We start from the raw sequence: 23645 nt of genomic DNA, 5'->3' as shown, positions 1-23645 counted from the left end.
ATAATTATCTAGAGTAATAATGAAATCTCACCAGAAAAAAATACAGACTTTAAAAAATACTGGATTGCCTGACTGGGCATATTTTATAGGCTATTTCTATAATTTCACAAATCACCCAGACTAATGCAGCTTAATTAATAATATTGCAGGAAATTAGACTTTGGTATCTAATGTTCCAGAAGAGAAGATTTTTGAATAAAAGTATTTTTTTTTGGAAAAGTGTTTTGTAACAGTAAATTATAGCAAATTATTTCTCCTATCTGAGAATTTTACTATTACAATGCTCACTAGAGGATATTCCAGCAGTACTAAACACCACCCTTAAGTACCTCTGAGGACACAGTTCCAAGTTAATGAAAACATCAAGGAAGGCAAAAAAAAAGAAATCTACTAACCACAAATCCTGCTAGGCAAATACTGAAACATTCACAGATCCTGTCTGCTTGTAGGGCTGCTATAGATAGGCACTATCCAAAACCATTTTTTGACTCCAAGAAATAAAAATGCAGACCCAGCTGTTTTCAAGCATGGTGTCAGGAGAAAAAGCTGCAGAACTGGAAATGAATGGGACAGTTTGTTGTGTTTTATTAGGTTTTTCTTTATCTTTTTTTCACACTGTTCTCCCTCACCCCACCATCCTGGAGAAGAAATGTAACTAACTCATTCAGAAACTCTGCTTACTGTGAGTCAGGGCTGGGAAAAGAACAAGGCTAAAGCACTTCCCTGCTGCAGCTATTTGAACTTGTAGATGCACATGTAACAAAAACCCACCCAATTTCTATTTTTCTTTTGAAGCCTAAAGGACCATCTATGTTCTACTGGTACCTCAGGTCTGATGGACCCACCTTTAAGGTTAAGACCATTTTTTGCTGGAAGTTTGTCAACTTTCTCATCACCTGTGGCCAGGAACTCAAATCTTGCCACTTTGATTTTGCCTTGGGAGCTTGCGTAGTATAACATAAATATTTGGATTAAAATCAGTAGTCATGCAGAATAACCCCAATCTTATTTACAAGTGAAATGCCAGATGCACATTCCACACAGATATATCCCACTAACTGAAGATACTACTTTTATTAATGTACCATTAGGAATTTCACCTAATAATTACACTCCAAATTGTTAAAAATAAAACACAACACCTTAGAAGATACAACCAATGGCTGCATCTACATAAAAACCCACTTATTTTATGTTTGGAATTTGAAAAGTATCTTAAGCCCACTGTAACAAAGAAATAAATTACTTTAATTCAACATCTACCATCTACTAATTATGTTGCTAAGATATTAATAGGAAATAATTTGATTCTGTGGCTCTTAAAAGCTTGATTGTTAAATTCATAATAATACGGGACCTGTCTTTCATTGAGCAGAGAAAAATGAAAACCAACAAAACCCAGATCCCCAAAATGAATATGTACAGTTGAGAAGCCTAGTTTACTGTCACTGAATTTTATTCTCCTTTTCATTCTCAGTAATTGCAGCAAAATAGCTGCTCTTCAGGGACATATTAGGAAAAGAATAGTAATTAAGCTTAGGAAGGTATAATCTGTATAAAAATGAATTACAACTGACTCAGTCTAAAACTAATGTATTACAGATTCAAATGAAAACCTAGCTGTACCCTGTGAATAGCTTATTCAAAAACACTTCCAGATTTCTAGATGTCAGCTCTGTCACTTTGGGCACATTTATTATCCTCTTCAAAATGTGTAACCCTTCAATGTGAAAAATGACATCACTGAGGAATCAACACTTTTCCTTCCCTAAGGAGCCATGCCTGGGAATATGAGCAAAAATCCTAAAAAACAGATAAATAGAAGCTTTCTTTATGAATGAGCCTGCATGGTTTATCAAGAGAACCATTTAAATGGCCCACATTATTTTAGCAAAACAAATAACCCAGCCAAAAGGACAGAAATAAACATCTCAAGGGCTTTTAAAAGTTAATTTTCCAGCACTTTGAATTGAAGGCCTTTTATTAAAAATAAATAAAGTCACTGATGAATAGTTCCTATACTTGGTTTCCAGACAGTGAACAGCAAAAGGAGGACAAAGAATCCATAAACAGTCAGGAGCTTTTCCACAAAATGTGCTTGACAAAGCAAAGCAGTGAAACATGTTGCTGGATTCATATTATGGGAGCATCTCTCCTGCTCCAAAGGAACTGAAAAAAAATATTTGTGGATTAATAGAAAATATATTACCTACCAAATTAAAAAAAAAAAAAAAAGGCACAAACACAAAAAGAGATACCATCAAATCCACTAGCCTTTCCATTCCTGTGAGGTCAGAAGTGGTGTATTTCCAGCTTCATAGGACACCGGGAGAAAGGAAAGCAACATTCTTTCAACTCCAGTTTTAGGCTTTCCCTTTTTCCACAGCTTATTCTGTCAAGTCTACCTACTAGATTTATCATTAAAATTATTTTAGTCAATATTTGCACAGAAGAAAATAAAAGGGCTTTAAACAAACCTCTTGGATGTCTTTGCTATAAATTGTAAAACCAGAAATTAAATTTAACAGAAAGCAAAATAAAGCATGACCCTCCCTAACCACTAAATCATCTGTGGCAACCTGTACAGATGGATGTATTTTGGAATATTCCCAAAGCCAAACTGTTGAAGTTAGCTTTAAAACAAGATATTAATTAGCTTGGCATGCTCCACCCTTGACTTAACCCTCAAGGACATGGTCAAAAATTTACTAAACAAGCAGTGAGGGAAGCAAGAGCAGTATCACTGTGAACAACTAGTACAACTTCTTCCCTAGAATTTTGCAAAGGAAATTTAAGAAACTGAGCACCTGAAATGCTCTATTAAGCCCAGAAAAATATCCTGTGAGATGATATTACTGCTTAATTTTAATTGAAAGCTATATTTTGATGATTACCACATTACTTACATGCATTTTTGAGCATCATGCACTATTTTCAACTTCCATCTTTGAATAACATATGAAAATCTTGTACATAAAAATTGATAAACCAGTAGAGAAAACATTCAAGAATGGCTTCTAGGACACAGGCCTAAGACTTAAAAAAATGCATGATATTTGGTATGAAAATATTGCAAGCAAGGAGGGGTAGCAAATTATAGCTATACAACTAGAAATACTGGTTTTAATTACTCTCAGGACATTTGCAGCAGAGTTGTCTGAAACCAAGGAGATCTGAAATGTTGTGCAGTAACATCCTGGTTTATGGATCCACACACAGAGAACAGCTCTGGGTCCCTTAATGCTGATGGATAAGGCACTGGCACAGCTCCAGCCTGACACACACAGGCATCCATTGGAGCATGTCCTGGAAAACAGGCAGTTGGTTTGGAGAATGCAGGGCTAGAGGAGATCTACCTTCTGTAAAACACCAGACAGTAAAAGAGGTTTAAAATATAAAATAACAAGGAGTCCATAAAGTAGTCATAGTTTTATTTATTAAGCATTTGGCAGTGGATATCAAATGCTGGAGTGTATCACAAGTGGTTTTGACTGCATCATTTATTTGTAGTGCAATACAAAATGAGAAACATGCCCCAGCTCCTTATTGTATGTTAATATTAAATCATTACACATGGCAGCTGTTTTGTGTTCCATGTGGTTTTCAGTTTCTTGCTGACAGGTGTCCAAATCACAGAAACTATCCCCACATGTAGTGGCAGCTGGCCACACTGTCATCTCTAAGATACCAGAAGTGAAAAAATAAGCAGTTTGTGTACTGGAATGATTAATACAATCATTAGCTGGCTCTCTGGTTTGAAATCCAGGCAGAATTTAAAATAGTGTATTTTTCAGTATCCAGGGAAACTCGTCTTTCTAAAAGTATAAGCAGGATCTTGGTTTTGTATGGGGGGAAAAAAGAAAACAAACAAGCTGCTGCTGATAATCACATGAAATATTTGGTAAAAAGATGATGTGTAATTTGCAGAGTTTTCCTTTAGCTTAGTAACCTTTTCATAACACAACTGTGCTGAAGTTGGGTAATCCTATCATTGTAAGAGTCCATTATAGTACACAAATACACCATGTCATTCCTATACATCCCAATCCAGATTGTTGTGTACCTTTAGAGGTTGTACTCATTTTTCTGATAATAACTGAGAAGAATTAGAGGGAGAAAGAGGTTTAAACTACAAAACAGCATTAGGTCAAACATATATTCTCATGTTTTCACTTCACTTGCACTGGGCACACAAATCAACATAATTATTTTTGTCTGCCTTTTCTAGATTTTGTATCAAGTCTCTTACACAAGAACTGCTGATATGCCCTAAAAGGTGTTGCAGCAACACTTGCAACTCCCCAAAAGGCAGAAGATGAGCCCTGGGTGTTGGTGGGATCCCCACATGGTGCTTGCCTTGTGACAAAGGACATGCCAGGAGATGACACTGCAGTGACAAAAGAGAAGCTGAAGGCCAAATGGGCTTCAAGTCATACAGACAACTCTGTTCTCCCTGTTCACTTCCAGGCTTTAAAGGGTTTAACAAACTGTTAACCATCTTGGTTGCAAGTCTCAGTCCCTTAAGAAATTCTAAACCTGATATTGCAGAAAGCCATGGATATTTCATCCTCACACCTGCTAACCCTGGAGGGAAATATCTTTAAAACAATCTTCTGAGAATGCTTAAAAAAAAAAAATCTTTAGAGCACATTCCCAAGAAATTTTAGCAATCTTCAAGCAGCACTGTTCCTTTGAAAAGAAAAGGAATCAAAAACCCTCAGAAAAAAAATAAAAAAGGCAAGTTAATTCAAAGCATATTTTTAAGTATCAGATGTGCTCGACTATAGTAACTTTTGCTTCTATCACATTAAGTTACAGTTGAGCAGTGCCATTGACATGCACATTTAAAAAAATTCTAAGCAAAAAAAGCTTACTTTTTATTTCAAGTGGTTACAAGAGAAATAAGTGGGTTCTTTTTAAAACACCAGTTCTAATTTTGCTAAGAGGCATATGTGTAAGAATTAATGAATTCTAATTGTCTGTAGTGCACTGTGAAAATTACTTCTCAAAACATACAGAAAATTCTACAACTGCAGCTCACAAAATAGGTTACTTTTTACTCAGCGTTATGTTTAGAAATTATTAATATGGAGATGTTTTTAATTAAGAGGTACCTACATTTAGAACAAGCATTGAGGAATCCCCTAAATGTGGCAGGAGCCCAAAATTACATGAATGGTGCTCAGTTGCATACTATTTAAAGATCACTCCTAGTCAGAGAAGGGAGAGAAGCAGGTCTCCCTTTTTCCCTGGGGCAGATGGGTGCCACATGCAGGAAGCTGCTCGGTGGCATTATATTCCTTCCCTCAATCCAGTGTCAGCTAGAGCTGCACCAGGAATCATTCCTCAATTATGCCAGCAGCAATTTAACCCAGAAACCAGTATTTCTGCTCCAAACACACACCATTTGACCTGATGGAGTCCCAGTCCCACAGACTGTCTGTGCCTTATAGAGAGATAAACCATGTACCTACACGAGGCAGAAAGGAACAAGCTCAAATGGGAATTGCTTCTCAGTAGTCGGAGTCATGTGCTGATAAGCAATCCAAAACTCTGGTTTTGGATCCATATGAAACCAAAGAGAACAGATGCAGAATCCACTGGTCTGGCAATAAATCTCCCCTGCCCCCAGCCCTGTGGTTTGCTTTGTGGAACTGGCTCCCTTAGAAGTTCACAGCTGCCCCCCGAGGCTGACCTTCAACCTTCTGCCCAAGTTGGTGTTGCAAGTATATTAACATTTGCACTTCTAATGCACATCAGCAGTTCCTGTGTTTTATTTTTAGGAACTTACTCTTTTCTCTTTCAAGAGGAAACATATCTGTTGAACATGCCATAAACATTCAAGTAATTATTGCTGCCCCACTCATGAGTATGTTCTGAAAAGGGGCACTGATGCTTGGCATGTTTTATATCATAGATCAGATTAATGCAGTGAAAACAGCCTGTTTGGTGATCACAGGAAGTCCATCCCTAAGGGCTATGGAGAACAAGATGTGCAAATGCAAATCAGAATTAAAAATTATGCACATCAAAATAGGAAAAAGATCTATTTGTTTATTTATATATTAAAATTATTAAAAGAGCACAAGTTTTATCCTCACTGCTGATACAGAATCCTCACAAATATGGAATCTGGGGCAGAACAGTGAATCTTGCAACCACTAGTTTCAAACAGTCTGGGTAGGTTTCAGACTACCTGAACACATTCTGTATATGATGATGTTTCAATTATTATTTTTTTCCAGTAATGCAACTCTGATTTACCTGACAAAGCTGGAGAAGCTCACAGCACTACTTACTGAGGAGAAACTCCCTTTATTGCTATTACAAATTATCTTTGTGCTTTCATAATGGTAGCACACTCATCTGTACATATCATTAGCTACTCTTTAAAAGTATTAAAGAAAAAATTATATGAGTAAATCATCTATTTTACATAAATCTATGGTTCTGTTTATTTAAACTGATTGACAATATGATCTGATTCTGAACTGTAAACATTTTCTTCCCATTCTGAGCATAACACTCCCTCTAATTTTGTTTCCAGTATAACTATTATCCCTCTCTATCCCAGCACATGCTTTAAAGCACATTTTTTTTCTCTATATGTGAAAACAGCTACTTAAATTTCTACTTTCCATGAATGTATAATTCAAAATTATTTACTAGATATTTTATACTGGTTCTCTGTGACCAGAAGAAATTTAAACAACAGTTCAAGGAAATTAATCTTGAGACTCAGCTTGCCATTTTAAAATACCCCAATATATCTCTATTAGGCCAAAGTCAAAAGTCAACAGAAGTGCAGTCTGCCTAACCTCCTTATTCCTACATTAATCAAATCTCATCCCACTTAATTTTCCTTTTGGAATAGGAAAAAAGTGAAATAAGAGAGGAGCTAAAGAAAAAAGGAAAAGAGATGATTACACAAACATACACTTCAAGGAGATAGATCCTCTGTAGCTACACTGTAGAAAAATATTCAATAAAGTAAGGTAGGATAATGCTTTCTTTATGTAAAGGAAGGATCAGTCACATTAATGAAATAGCCAAATGGAACCTTCAGGCCCAATGTAGTAAATCTCCAGTAAATTCCAATTAGTATTGAAGTAATAAGTCTAGAAATTATTTTTCTCCCCTTCTGTAATGCATATACTTACAGGAAACACAAACAAACCAAGAGAACCAAAACTAAACAAAAAACCCAAACAAACACAGAAAAAAAGAAAAAAAACTTGCATGAATTGGATTCCGTCAAGGACCAGGTCTTTAGACAGCTAAATTCATCATTTGTATGTACTGTGTGGTTCAAGATGTGTCTTGTAAAAACAAACCAACCAACTAACCCAAAGCAAACCAACAACAGCAAACCCACACAGTAATAAATCACAACCATAATGTTGGCCCTTAGAATGGTGCCATTTGATGGCCACACTGAAGCTGGCAGTGCCTTTCATTGACAAAACATTCTGTATGCAGCAGCAAAGAAGTCATTGATGTAATTGGAAGTCTTCTACAAAACAAGAAAATAATACAAAAAGAAAAAAAAGCCCCCCAAACCAAAATTGAAATCAGCAGCCATGTTGTATGAGTGGTCTGTGAAACAGTGTATAACTAAACTAAAATTATCTCTGCTGAAGAGAGCTTTGTGCAAAACTAATTTTTGAAAGCTGCATTCATTAAGGGTATTTTTAAATATCAAAATCTGTGACAAAATGATGCTCACATTCTAGCAGGTAAGTGCTGAAGACTTTTGACAAATACTATACTTTATATTCTTTACCACAAGAGAACCTAGGATCTGCTTCCATCTACATCAAGTGATGATGAAACTGGAAGACAGAGATGATTACCACTCTCTTTCACATATCCCTACTCCATTCTTATATGTGCAACAAAAAGGTGGAGAGAAATCCTAAATTAACCCGGCCTGGAGATTAAATCTTTTGGAATTAATAAGAATCAAGATTTCACCCCCAGATCTGGGCATGGAGCCTTGAGAGGCTCACCTCAATACACAAATGTCTTTTTTAACTAACTGTTCTGCACAATTTTGTACAGCACAGAACACACACAACAAACAAAATAAAAAACCCAATGAATCACCTAATACTTTTGATCAGTAAAATAAATAATAATGGTTCTTTCCCTTGCCTTTGCTCTCTTTCCACATGCTGACTAGTAAATCAGAGCTAATACAAAGAAAAGACTGCCTAAGAAAATCTGTCCCCAGAAGGGACAAAGAAGAGTTTATACATCCTTCCAAAGACATCTCTCTAGAAAGCTTTTCACCTTTCCACTCATTTTGCCATACAAACAGTCCAGTCACAGACGGGAAAAATAAAGCAGTAGCTATTTATTTCTTCCCAGCTGCTCTAAAAACTTAATTTTTTAGATAGTATAGACTGAAAACCCCTCATTGTGCTCCTTTATCTGCTTCTATAGACATGTTTAACACTGAAAATGGGTTTAAATCTTGCTGCTCCTCACATTTATGCCAACTCACTACTGTGTTCCTGGGCACTCACAGATTGCATTTTTATGTCCCTGTGATTTACAGAGTGCAAGGGAGACAATTGCATAACTGTTTACTTAAACTCATAATTTCTCAGAAGCCCTACACAATCCTTTTGTTATCATAATCTCCAGCAGGCATAAGTAGCATGGATATATCATGGCATGAAACTGGATCCAGCTGACTTTGCCTGTCTGACTGTTGACTTCCAGAGTCCTGCATATCTGAACTTCTGGGAAACAGCTGCTGGTCCCGCACTGAAATTAGAACATTTGAGCTCCTCTGATTTATGTTAATTCCCGTGGGAACAATGACATGAAAAATGAACACCACTTGTAAATAAAGTACCAGTTCTCTCAGTAATGAAAAAAAATTAAATATATATATATATAAATATATGAAACAATCTATTTCAGTACACGCTGATCTATTTACCACCTTGCTATACTGAAACATAGGCAGTCTAATGGTCATCATAAAAAAATGGAGCCTTGAGTATACAGCTGTTCAAAGGTTATCGTCTCTATCTTGCCATTATGTGAAGAATTAGTTTGCAATAGTTATTGGGCTGGTTTGGGTTGAAGAAGAAATATTTTGATGTTGTCAGGCTTGAGGGAGGTGAGCAGAAATGAAGTTTATATAGAAAAAGGCAAGGTATAGGAAATATGTTCAAGTGACCCAATTGTCAATGAGTGCATATTCTCCAAAAACCAAAAACTATTACAGTTTATCTAGTTCTGATTGTTCAGCCTGATAGGTCAAACATTTGAAATCTGCTTTTTTTAACATACTGGGCTCTCATGGGATGCTCCACACAACATTATATTGTTCACAGATCAAAGCTGGCATTCATAAGATCAAAACCGAGGTGGCTGGAAATGACTCCTGAAGGATTTGGTAGTTTTCCTGTAGATGAGAAGAATAATCCCTCCAAATGTTTAGTGTGCTCACAAAAAGCAGTTTAAGCAGAGCAATCAGTTGTCTCTGAGGCCAGACTGGGTCACCTGTAGCATAGCTGAGGTACTGCTCAGACATGCACAGGTAACAGTGGTGATGTCTTATTTTTGGTGACCTTTTATCATTCAGGATTTGTTACTTCTGCAGCACTAGCAAGAAAATCTCTAACTAAAAGGCTTTAAGTTTTATACCTTACAAGTACAACCAGCCTTTTAACTTGGCCTTTTAACCTAAGAAGATCCTGCTGCTTGAGTTACATGAGGTAGCAGAGCACAGGCAGGATTGCTAAACAAGAAATTACTCTTAATTTAAGGAATTTTCCTTCATGACAAAATCTTTAGCTGGGCTAGCTTGGAAAAGGGGAGTCAGGGGAGGAAAGAGGAACCCCCAGTGTGTTTGCAGCTCCAGGTAGAGGCATCTCAAAGGACTAACACACATCTCAGAGCACTAACACACTGTTACTACTTTTTGTTTCCGTTTGAGTTTTCCATGACAGGCAAAAACTTCTTCCCATCCCCCAGTTGTGCTGTTGTCAAAATTTCATTTCATTTGTCACCTTCATGTTTGAAAAGGCCTCAGATATACAGAAGAAGCCTACAATGATACATTTATGAAAATTGCAGACTGTTTACTTAAGGACCTCCATGAAAAGTTGTTAGTTTTCATGTCTAAAATTTGAAAGTGACAGATGACAGTTTTACTGTGGTGTGTAAATGCTGATATGGATACAAACACTGAAGCCAAAAAGCAGAATGGTGCCTTCATAAAATGTACCTATATACTATAATGCTTAAAAAAACCCTTCTCCTCACCCCCCCCAAAAAATATAAAACTGACCAACTATCTCCTCATTCTGTAGCTCGTTGTATGAGACTTCATTGCAGGCCACAGAGTCACCTGAATTTAAATTTTGATGTGGTCTGGCACAGTGTAATTTGAAGACGTAGCTGACTAATCTGCAATGGCATAGCTGCAAACAGCTCTAAAAAGGAAAGGAGGAAAAGATGGTTTTGCCAAAGGAGTGAGGAAACCTACAAATATCAAAGGACTGAAGCAAGGGCAAGGGAACAAGATGCAGCTCTTCATACAGGTGTTTCATTAATGATTGCCAATCCAATTGTGTCCCTCCTCAACATGCTAAAGGAGATTAAAGACTTTACTCCAGTCTTCAGGGTTTGGAGGTAAATTAATATGAAATAGGATTTATTGGATCTGGGAATTGGACTAAAACAAAGCATAAACAGAGGGAAACTGTTACCAATAGAGGCTATTATTAAAAACTGAAATTTGGATTTTTAATTTTGGGTTTAATTTTTTTTTTTCTGAACTGCACCAATTGAGGAGAAAAAGGAACAGAACACATGCTGGAAAGAAAATTAAACAAAAAGAGAGGAGAATCTGCTATCCTTTAAAGTCTTACTGCTCCAATTTTTCTCAAAAATGTAAGAACGACAAGATGTACCACAACTGCTTGGTTATTTCAGGATGTAAATCATGGGGGAAATCAGCTGAGGTACATTATTATTTTGAAAGGCATAATAACAATTTGTAACCATATATTTACATGCTTTCCTTTTCAAAATTTCCAGCAAAAGAAAGGGAGAACATGGGAGGCAGAACAGACACATAAAACCCAAACAAATATTCAATTCACTTCTGTTTCACTACCCTCACACTGCTTTTTATGGATTCCCTGAAATTACATTTCGTACTTTATGATGTCAGCTTTCCAATCTCTAAAAACCATATAAAAGGGGTTTTTGTCTTCTGAATTTTGAAAACTCTTAAAGGAATATTTCTTGGACCATCAGTACAAGTTCTTATTCCTTTTTTCTGGGTGCATCCATTGAAGAGCTGCATAAATATTGAAGTACCTCACAGTCATCACAAAGCTGTTCCCAGGCACAGATGGCTTCCTCACTTTTATCCATAGAAAAGTTCCTCAGGAGCTCAGAATCACAAAATTAGGAGATAAATCCCTCCAGAAGCTTCCTTTTGAGCCTTTGTGTCAGCACTGATTTTGAGCAAATGCATTTTGTGCTCGGCTGTCACATGTGGCATCCTCTTCCTGCTGAGGCATTTCAGTCAGCAACAATGGAATATAGATACTTTCTACATATATTACCTGTTAAGCTACAAGTTACCTACTTTTTTTGGTAAGTAGCAAACAATTCTCCCTCTAGTAACTAGCACACAAGAACAGCAATTAGAGCTTATGCTCTAATTAGTCCTGGTGCACTTCATCGACAAGCCAGAGTCCATTTGCTCATTGAAAATGCAGTAGCTACAAATCTGAGGAGTGAAGATCAGATTTTTTTCTCTTGTGTCCTAGTGTTTTGTTTCCTCCAGGAGCAATGCTCAAAAACCAAATTTCATGGAAATTCACACCATCACTCCATGAACTTTCAGAGGAGACACAAGAGAAACAATTACACTCCAGAATTCTGTCAGTTCTTATCCCTGTTGTTTCACAGGGCAGACACAGGAGGGAAACAATTATTTATGAGAAGAGAACAATTAGACATTAAAATTTTATCTCCATAAGTTGACTTAAACCTCAGAAGCAGAAATATTCAAGCCCATCTACTCCATGGCCAATGCATCCATGCTATTACAGGAGAACTCGTGCAGACAATTCCTGTTGCTGGGTGCACTGGAGCAACATGTAGTTTTTCTAGATTTACTTGAACTACTGGAGCAGCTAAATAGAAGAAGGGATTAGCAAAATGAAAATACCAGAGAAAGCCATCCTTGTGCCTAGCAGATAGTGTTATCAAAAAGGCATTCACTTTCACAAACTGGTTATAGATTCCTCTGTTGCAATCTAACAGTTGAAGGTACGTTTACAAAAATCAACTGTAGAATTAGAAAAGGGGAAAACAAATCCCCTCAAATATTCCACCAAACAAAAAACACCCCCCTCTCAAATATTCAGACCAAATTGAAGAAATAATTCCTGAAATATTCTTTCTTGCACAACAGGTGTGGTAACACCCTTATCTGGGTAACACTACACAGCAACAACACAAAATGCTCCCCTCTATTATTCTCCATTTATATTCTGGAGAACATTTTTCCTGAGATAGTCCAGAGAAGAAAGTTAATAATCTATGGGGTTGTTTTTTTTTTTGTTTTTTTTTTTTTTTTTTTTTTTTTTAATTAAGTATTGAGGGCAAATTCTAAGATCAAAATACTGCCGGGAGCAATTTTAAAAAAAGTTATCAAGTATTAGTGATTAGACTACTCAATCATTTTTTAATTATAAATTGACAGGTATGTGTGCTTCCACTGTGCTTGCTTTCAAAGATTTTTACTTCAAGTAGTTGAACATTGAGCATTTTTGCCCTCAAACTGAATAATTCTCCATTGTGACAAGGAATGTAAGTTACTAAGAATTTGACTGATTTTTTTAAAAATTATTCTTATTTATTTACTAAAAAATCTTGAGACAAGATTTACTGTATTTTGTTTGAAGTAGTAAAGACTGAGGATAGTACTGAGATTGTTTTTTTTTTCCCCAATTTCTTTTCAAATAATTTACTTTCTTCACCTTAGATAAGACCCTTGAAATCTTCAGTATGGTGTTTTGGTTTAACAAATAACATAAAAGCTTTTACACAAGACCTTCTTATACAGGGGAAGTTTTATTAAGATGAAACAGACAGCCATGGTGGTGGAGCTGCATGTCACACAATCCTCCTTTCCCTCCTCTCTGCTTGGAGAACTGTTGTTCCCATGAGTTGCACCTTCCCCAAGCTCATGGTAAGCCACTCTATCATCTAACAATAGAAACAACATTCAAGATCTCACTTTTCCTTCAAAAACGTCATCCTTTTTTTTTTTTTTTTAATTTAACATTTCTATTTTGTAAATCTGTACTAATCTTCACTTGAGGGCTGATAAGACTTCTAAGGAACTATGATTAACCATGTTTTTCCTGTATCTTTCACATCTTAAAAGTGCTCCTGGAGCAAAAAAGAAATGGAAAGATGCATGCCTATAACTAACACATCAATATTCCTGCTTTGCCTTGATCCATTATCCTGCTATGGCCGCTGTAATTCCTGACATTTATGATGCAATTATAATCCAGTTGCTCCCAGCAGAATAATCTTTTGTTTCTACCATGTCCCCATAAATAGTGCTAGTTGGATGCAGCTATAAGTAGTCCAGAAATACAGTGAGAGGGAAAAAGGAGCCTGAGCTGAAAGATCAATAATATAATTTTCACAAGCCCTAGTGAAAGAAACTAAAATGTGGAACATGTAGGATTCATCCATTCTTCTCTTTTATTCACAGAGTCTTGAGTTTTGACCAAAATCAGCACTTTTTCTACAGATTAAGACCACTAAACATGCTTGCATATCTAACAACATTCCAGGTGCTGTCTTGTGAGGGAAATGACAAATAAATAAATAAATATCCTTAAACTGATATGTAGTTTTTGCACACAGTGCAACTCAGCTGTTCCTCAGAGCTTTTCCCTTTCAAACAGACATTAATCTTGCTGCCACAGAGCAAACATTCAATATTTTGCACATTGTCTTGTTTTCAGAGTGATTCTCTTTGGCTTGCAGAGTCCTCAATATGGAGGACATGCCCAAGCAGAAAACAAAAACAACCCAGGAATAGAGTTCATCCTTGAACAGAGTCCTAGTTTAAAAAAAAAAAAAAAAAAAACAACCAAACAACCGATAGCACCAAAGAACTAACACTCAGAAGTCTGCCAGATCAGCTGAAGTCCTTCACACACATTAAGTATTTTTCCCCCCCCCACTGTAGTTTGTAGAGGAAAAACAAAGTCCAGCTGAAAGAAAACAGAAGAGAAAATCTGTGTCCTGCCATCCCCCATGAAATATTGATGATAACTCATGTGGAAAAGACTATAATGTTGAAGTTTATCAGCACTTGACATATGATACATTCTAAATAATTAGGAATTACTGTAGGTGATAAATAGACCAGACCACAGTGTCAATAGGAAGGGTCAGTGTCACAGCAGCCTTAATCTGTGCAGGCACAGTCACAAAGAAATATGTTAAAAAAGAGAAATGTGGATTTCCCATCGAAAAGAAAAAAGAAAAAAAAATACACACAGACATACAAACAGTTTTTCTTCCAAGTGAGAGTTGATTCACATAGGATACCAAAAACAATAGGAACATCTACAAAGCTGCAAATGCCTTTACACAAAGATCAAAGTTTCACTGGCTGCATCACCAAATTAATTAGAACTAATTTTAGGAAAAGATATGGGACTGGAAAATCTCTTAAAATCTTTTCAGCTGCAGAATCAAAGAGTATCTTCTTATCCTCTTGTATCTTTATCTAACTTCTTTCCTAACCTCTCCTGTCTTTATAGAAGGGTAAGAAAATTAGAACAATTTATAGACAGGCAATTTATTTAATATTAGAGCAACTTTATAGACAATTCAAGAATGCCAAGTTCTGTAGAAGTTAAATTTTAAATAATATTATATATACACATCTGATATTGTTGTGCACAAAAATTTAGAATAGTTTGGAAGGTGCAGAGGTGCAAAGGAGCTTAGAGTTTCATTTCTGTCATTCTGAAGAGGACTATTATCTGAACAAATACATATATAAAAAATTAGATGCCCTTTATGATACTTCACAAGATAGGCTGTTATGCAAATTTCTAGGAGATTGCTTAAATAGAACATGGGAACATCTGCCTGTGTATTTTTCACTGAGCTTTTAAAAGGAATGTTGACTCTACAAATAGCTTCCTGTGAAACGTCCTTGTGGTTTTTTTTACAGAAATAAGTGTTCTCAATTAAATCCATTCTTTCCCATCACGTATTACACAGCATTGACTCCCATCATTATCTGTTCCCTTCTCCATAAACTCTTGGAATAGTTAATGTTCCAAAATGCATTTGATCACTGTATCATATTTGTAATTTTGGGACAAGAGAGGGAAAGAACAAATTCTTGGAGATCTTTTCTAAGAACAGAAGTTACTGAACATTTTTTGGCAACAACCAAGCAAGAGGCCTTCACCTTTTACTCTAAACAACGTTATTTGCAGCATATCTTGAGTCATCAGCACAAAAGGACAATAACTAAGTGTTGTCAGGGATCCTTTTCAAACCTGCTGAACATACAAGTCAGGCTTTCTTCAAAAAGCCTCACCCTGGAGTCCTTTGATTGGGACTGTGAAAGAACAACAGAAGAAGAATAGAACTGGCACAAAGACCTGGCAGAGTGTTGAGCAGATGGAAGTGAGCACACGTCCTGCAGGTGTGGATGGACACAGCTCCCACTTGGATGGGGATATGCGAACAGCCTCAGCTGCCTGCTGCTGGCTAACTCAGCCTCCTGTGTCTGCTCTGGAGATGACAGAGGCTTGCACAGACCATGCAAGGCTGCAAACCAGAGCAAAGGGCTTGGTGCCTAACCCCAAACAGCTGCCATTCCTAACAGAGCTCCCTCCTGCTTCCTGCGTGCTCCAGCTCCCGCTGTACGAATGGGTGGGGATGGGATGGCTGTGCTGCTGTGGGACAGCCAGAACTATAAATAGCCATGCTCGTGTTGTCTGGTCACACACTCAAATCTCAGCCACTCACTATTTTGAAATTTAAATCAAAACCTCCAGAAAGATTTATGGGATCAATGCAGTTGTGTACAATTCAAGAGTTGGGTGTTTTTTGGGTTTTTTTGCATTTTTGTTTGAATTTTCATTTCCCAGGCAGTTACAGCAATTGCTAAATCAGCATAAGAGAGGTTCAACATAATTATTTGCCATCTCTCAGGCTGTCTAATCCCCTGAGTGAGGGGGCAAGCCTGTTGTGCAGCCCTAGGAAGATAGGGAAGTGAGAGTCTTCTGGCAGCAGATCAAAGAGTTACTCTGCTAGCTTGAAATACATACAAGGCAGAAGCATCCCAGGCTTTCATTAAGGCAGTGAAGGTTTTTCCTGTTCCACCTCTTAGCTGGCCATTGAGTTGACTCTGCTGATCACCTGAAGGAGGCACAACTCAGGAGACAAGGAGGGTATACACAAAGAAACCTGTCTTTCAAACCATCAGACAAAAAAACCAGCCAGCCAGTGCTGGTTTGGCAAACCAGCCATTGATTGACACAAAGTTTGTACAACTCTGCATTTATTTGGCTACTGCTACAAAAGCAAGTCACAGCATTTTGTCTCTTTTTTTGAAGACTGCAGTGGGTGCAGATGCCCAAGGGCTGACACAGGACAGGCTGCCAGGTGGCCTCTGTGAGAAGGGGCTGGGATCACCCTATGCTGGACAAGGATGGTTCCAGACAAGCCAGCACAGGGCACAGCTGAGCCCACAGCTCAGCCTTTCCCACAGGGAGAGCCTGGGTATAGAAAGGCAGAGCACAGCTCATAGCCAAGGATGAGGAAAAAAATGTGACAAATAGGAGAGGCAGCACACACCAAAGTCAGCGAAGAAGGAGATGTTCCATATGGTGCCCAAGCAGAGGATTCAATCCAGGCTGCAAAAAGCCCACATGTGTAGACAAAAAAATCTGTGAGAGGGAAGAAGTTTCAGGGAAATCTCTGTGCTGACAGTACCATCCACACAACCCCCTGCAGGCTGCTCAGGGCTGAATGCAGAGAATTTAGGATGGTGAAACTGGGCAGAAGAGGCAGCATGGAGAGAACCTGGTTTTGCTTTTGTGGTTGTTTATCTATTTTTTGAGAAACAATTTATAGAGGAAAAAAACCCTCTATTTTTTCCCCTATAGTTATACATTTTATTTATTTTTCCAAGACAAGGTTATTTTTCCTGTGACAGAATCTGGTAAGACACCTTGCTACCTTTCTCCTCCTGTGTTCTCCCTGTCCTGCTCATGATGGGGAGAAATGGTGGGCATTTGACTGCCAGCCAAGGGTGATCCAACACCACACAGGTGTTATGGTCACGTTGCTCTGCAAAATGAAAAGGCTTCACAGAGCTTACACAGCCTTTTCAAATTCAATTTGGGTAAGGAGCAGAGTAAGGGAACTCTTCAGGAATGTTTTTGAAAAATGTATGGAAACCTAGATGAAAAGTATGGTGCAATATTGGAATTCCCTGTAGACTGGGAAAAAGTTAGCAATCTTCATTGCTAATACATGTTAAGCAGTGCAGTTTTAGGCTCAGAACCTCTCGTATTCTTGCATACATTTGCATGCTACATGCAAGAGCTCAGTGGATTCAAAGCAGAACCCTCCACAAAAGTAGCACTTTTCAATACACTTCATGTGTGTATGAATGACTTCTCAAGGCAGTGAGAACTCCTGTTTTATAACAAAGAATCTCATTGCAGACATGGTATCATAAATAGAAATTAATGAATTCAGATCCATAAATTCTGCACCAGACAAAAAGGGAGATCAGAACTGTGCAAACTGGGCATGACACAATCCATGGTAATTTATGATAATTTATAAGACCGTATGTCAAGTCATACTTAGAAATGAAGGTACCAGAGTGTCTAGAATGAAAAATCCACTCCACAGCACTTTGCTTGATAATGATAGATGAAAGCTAGAAAATATGGCCACCACATTTAATCTATCATACTGCAGACTGATGCATGCACATACTGCACTTAGGAAAATATTCACAGTATTTTTGCCTCATGATAAAATAACCTAGGAGCCCTTTGACTTCCTGTATAACAAGACAAGTTGTGACAAGTAAAGCCAATATCAAACCAATAAATGGCTTATTTCTATATATTTAGCAAATCTCCACGAATGGAATCCACCAAGATATTGAAAATTCATATAGGTTTTCTTTGAGCCATGTGCAACTGCCACACGCCTATTTTTTTTTCCCCTTTTAAATGCACAGCTGTCTAATTGAGCATTAACAATCTAATAAGGTACACAACAGGACCTGAAATGCAACTTTTCTTTCAGGCCCAGCAGTGCACAGGTTCTGTATCGCTCCCAGCTTTTCAATTAGATCATAATTATAACATGCCTCATTTACAGCTACAGGAACCCTGACCTTGTCAACAGTAGTGGACCATAACGTGTCTGTCTTAATTAGATCTGATTAGTTCTGGGCCCAGATCTCATTGTGAATCTCAGCTCTGTTAAAAGCTGCTCATCTGTTTGGCAGCTGCGGGTGCTGCTGAGCCTTTTTCATCACCCTGCATAGGTGTGCTTGGCTCTTCCCAGCTCTCCTGGGACAGCAGGACACTCTTGCTGGGCCCTCAGAAGAGGAAAAATTATAGAAAGTAAGAAAATAGAGGTAAAAGAGAAGCTTTTGCTTTATAGACGTTTTCATACCTTATCACATAGGGCAATCATTGCTTAGAAAGGTTTAAAATCTGTAGCAGCAAGTCTTATACTGGTGAGAAAAGGGAGGATTTTTGTAAAAAAGTAATCAATGATATGCTGAGATTGAAGACAAATTACAATAAAAGATCACATACAGCATCTATGAGTGGCAGAAAAGCGCACAAATAAGTGGTGTTACATTTTGGTGTTTTGTTGTTGTTTACGGAGCTGTTGGTTTGTGGGTTTGGGTTTTTTCCTTTTCTTTTCTCTTTTTTTTTTTTTACATCAAAAACATTAAAAGTTTTAGCATTACAATTCTAGGGTTATTTCTCTACTACAGTATTTATAATTTGAATTATTATATTTTAAATCTTAAATTTATAAACCCTTTGTTTTCTATAATGATTTAATCTAACCTTGAGTTTTTACAGCACACAATTGATTCAAACAAGAGAAATCACATCCCTCTTAATACCCTTTCCCTCTTCTAAAATATAATGGTTGATTTTTCTTCTGTATCACATTTTTGGGGTGATATTGAAAGACCAGTATGATTTTTTTTTTTCCTTTTACTGAGACAGTTATAACGGGCATTTCCTCAGAAATAGTTAGGACTCTAAACCAAAAACCCCATTTTTAAAATTAACTTTCCCAACCACATGTACTAGCGAAAAACTAGCAAATTTTAAAAACTTAATTTACAAAAAATCCTCCTACAATCTTGTGCTGTTAAAATTTATTCCATAACCACATTGCCTACAAATCCCCCCTCCTTAACTCCCACATTGACTCCCATGTACTGGCTGTAATTGCAGTGGAAAGCTGAAAAGTCCTCAGTGTTATAAATACAGACTTCAAAAGCTGTCACTGTGTACAATACGGCTCCAAATGCATTGGCTAGGAAAGGCATTTCCAAGAGCTTCTACTGTTGTCAAAAATACAGACTTTTATTTAAATAAAGAGACAGCTTGGGCCCCTCACAGAAGGCTTGTCTGTACTACAGACAGGCAGCATCGTTTCCAGACAAGAGCTGGGTTTTCCAAACCTTACTCTCTGCACATCTTGTGTTCTTAGGAAATTAAGAGATATGTCCTAAGTATTAATGGATTATTTTACATGTATTCTGTATCACAGCAAGAGCAATTCGCCTCTATCTAAATATAGCCAATTTAGTATTATTCCCAAGGTTTGTAAAAGTTAGGAGTATGTGAATAACTTTGCTCATGAGGGCATGGTGTCAGAAAACTTACTGTTCTAATTAAAGTTTAAGAATGAATAGAAGTTGCAGTGAGATATCTTTCAAAAGTCAGAGCTAATCAATACCTAAGTCAGCACAAGAGATTAGATCAGAGTAAAACCAACTTGTTTTTTAAAAACCCACGAATAACAGTACATGCTTCATTATCGAGGCCACACGTGGCTAAATTTAAAAGTCTGAATTTTCTTAATTCTGTTTTCTTCATAAAACTACTCTGTTGGTGGGGTTTTTCTGTCCTCTATACCTCACAATAGGTGCTGCAGGAAGCACAAAAAGCCTCAATTGCAAAACTTCCATTGCTATAACTCCCAGAAGTCCATCTTGTTTTGAATATGAAAATATTGAGCAGGAGGTAAGGAAGAGAAATATTTCACTACTACCGTAGTATCTTTTTAAAAGGATTAAAATAAAACACATGAACTACAGGGGTTGTCGACACGTTAAACAGTAATTACAGTTTTGCTACTGACCCAAGTGAGTTGCAAATGCTAATTTAGGGAAAATTTTCATCTTATTTGCATTAAAGGGATCACCATTAAAATCTCTACCAATTCTTTCACAAGTAATTCTACAAACATAATATTTATTAGGTATTAAATACACAGAATGCCATGTTAATCTTTGTATGTTTACCCCAGTGAATAAATATGAATTATTGTACATCTGTGCAGATTTCTGCTTGCTCTTTATTAAGAGTGTCATAATGTTTGCAGAAACAGAGTATTTACCAGATTCCATGCATGGAATTTACTATAAATTAACACAAATTATTTTGAATAATGAGATCACCAATTTTGCAAAACATCGCTGTAAACACTGTAAGTTAAAAAATTCACTATTTCAAGATTCTGTGACATCACTACAGGAAGTATCATAAAAATAGAAAGACTTCCTAAGTTTATGCCATACTTTTTGCCATTAATCATAGAAAAAAATATTTGCATGGAAAGATCCATGTGTTTTGTTTGATTAACTGTAATTAAAAAATATCATTATGAATCACTGGGAATTATTTTCTTGAATTTATATTAACTAACAAAGTATGAGTTTATACTCATGCAATAAAACTCCAAACTCCTGCTGTATTCTTTATTTATCTACATAATTTTGATTCTGTTGAAACTCCAGGAGTATTGTTCTCTACACATTCTTAATTTCAGCTAACAGTGCTCAAGCACTTAATGTTCTAACAGTAGTTACAATCACAGAATGGTGAGGGTTGGAAGAGACCTCTCACCATGATCTAGTCCAACCTCCCCTGTAGCTTTACCTTCAGCAGGTTGCACAGCAGAGTTTCCAGATGGGTTTTGAATCTCTCCAGACCAAACTCTACACCATCTCTGGGTAACCTTAGTGCTCTGTCACCCATATACAAAAAAATCCAAACAAACAAACAAACCCCCACCACCAAGGGAAGAATTCTTTATATTCAGAGGACACTCCCTGTGTTTCAGTTTGTCCCAGTTGCCCCTTGACTTGTCCCTTCCTCTTGACACCCACCTCACAGAAACTGGCACACATTGATGAGATCCAGGCTAAACTGCTCCAGCTCCCTCAGTTTCTCCTCAAAAGAGATGCTCCTGTTCCCTAACCACTTTCCAATGGACCCTCTCCAGTAATTCCTTATATTTCTCGTTCTGAGGAGCCCAGAACCGGACATAGCACTTCAAAGCCCCCACCCTGGGGACAGAATCACCTCCCTGACCTGCTGGCACTGCTCTTCCTAACACACCTCAGGATATCATTGGACTTCTTGACCACAAGGTCTGTAAGCCAGCAGGGTTCCCACCAGGACAACTGGGAACTTCTCCACAGGGCTGTTTTCTAGCAGCTCAGCCCCCAACCTGTCTCTGGGGTTATTCTTCCCCAGGTTCAGGACCCTGCATTTGCTGAATTCCATGAGCATGGTCCAGCCTGTCGAGGTCTTCCTCAATGGCAGCATGGCCTTCTGGTGGATCAGCCACTCTTCCCAGTTTTGTAGCATCAGCAAACCTGCTCCAGGTCTGCTCTGTGCCTTCACCCAGCTCATTGAGGAATCAGTTGAAGAGGACTGAAACCAGGAATGCTCCCTGGGGAACACTGCTAACCCCAATAGGACCCTGTGCTGCTGTTCACAGGCTTCTGAGCTGATAAAAAACAAGTCTGCCACAGGTAAGAGCACAGGGTTTTTTCAATAAAAACTTTCAGAACTGTCTTTGAAGGCAGCACATTGGACACATGCATGCTAAACCCAAAGTAAAGAAAGTGAATTGGGAAGTATGAATGTCTTATGTCTAGACAAGCAGGTGAGAGTTATTGAGATTATGATTACTGGGATGAACATCCAGCCATTCCATCACCTCTTCCTGCAATAGCTTGTCTGCAGGTTTGGCACTGGCCAGGGAAGGAGGGTGGATGTCAGAAGCTTGAACAGCAGCAAATAATTTACTCCTGCAGAATCTACCATCCCTTCCTTTTGACAGTGTCATTAATGCCCCATTTGGATAAAAAGTTTCACCTGATGGAGAAAATGAATAATTACAAAAAGTGTTCTTTTTGTCCCAGTGATGCAAATATTTAATATGACAGTAGGCAGGGATATGGGGGAACAAATCCAGGGATCAAATACACAGATTTTTTCCCCTTAAAGGTAAGCCAAAACCACAGTGTTTAAGTCAATAAGTTATTAAAATTGCCTATGAACTACTGAAGCAAGAAAACATCTTGATGATAAAATAAATTAAAACAGTACTGTCAGTTTCTCTCCACGGTTAGCTTAAAATATTCCAAGAATTACCATTAGGAAATGCCAAGCCTCTTTCCCTTATTACTGTTGTCATCATCTCTTCCATTCCCCCAGCATTCCCTCTCTCTTTCTTCCCTGCCCACATAAAACCACAAATGCAAAACTAAAGAAGCCATCTCCAGCCAAGAGCATAAAACCATACTGTCTACATCTAAATATACTTGTAAATGAAAAAAATACCTGCAATGTGGGAGAGGGGTGGCACATGGGGGTTTTAATTTGTTTACTCTGTGGCTTTTCTGCTATTTCCTTTGTAATTTTGTTGAGTTTTTGTTGGTTTGGGTTTTTATTTTGAAACACAAAGGTGATCATGGAAATGTGTTTTAATCCGTAACATGGTGCATAAAATAAATTCAGATGTGTTTTAGATGTTAATGAGTTGTTAGATCTATATATTGCCACTCTCAGTGTTATCCCCCCCAAAATGGATTCCAGGCTTCTTCTATGTAAATATAGAGCAAAAATAAAACTGATCCATCATAAAGGAAAATAAATTGTCCCTTAAATACAAGGACTTCTGGAAATGATGAGGAAGAGAGAGTTCTGACAATCAGATAGATTAATAGCACGAAAATAAATTAAACATAAACCTCCAATCCCAGCTGCCTGTGATCTAATGGTCACTCAGGGACATTGCAGAGCTTTAACATCTGGCGCAAAGAGGGCAAAATTACCACTACACTGGCCTTTCACCTTCTAAAGACACTGGGATTGCATATGGCACAGTTGCATGTGTGCCAGATGCTCACTCAAAATGTGCAACAAACCCTTCCTAGCAAGCCCACACAGTTTAAGTGACTTTAGTCCAAACTAAATCATAATGATTTCTAAAGAAAACAAAACCAGGATACTTCTTTTCCCATACAATAT

The 23645-nt window shown here is 37.5% G+C and overlaps 1 protein-coding gene across 3 annotated transcripts in view; it reads right to left on the bottom strand.

Moving 5' to 3' along the window:
• The window catches only part of ROBO1 (roundabout guidance receptor 1), a 690041-nt gene that overhangs the window by 430913 nt on the left and 235483 nt on the right, over positions 1–23645 (bottom strand). The window lies entirely within an intron of this gene.

Source organism: Zosterops lateralis, assembly GCF_965231275.1.
Source record: "Zosterops lateralis genome assembly, chromosome: 2".
NCBI lineage: Eukaryota > Metazoa > Chordata > Aves > Passeriformes > Zosteropidae > Zosterops > Zosterops lateralis.
The sequence above is the reverse complement of the archived record's forward strand: the minus strand, read 5'-3'. Positions and strand labels throughout refer to the sequence as shown.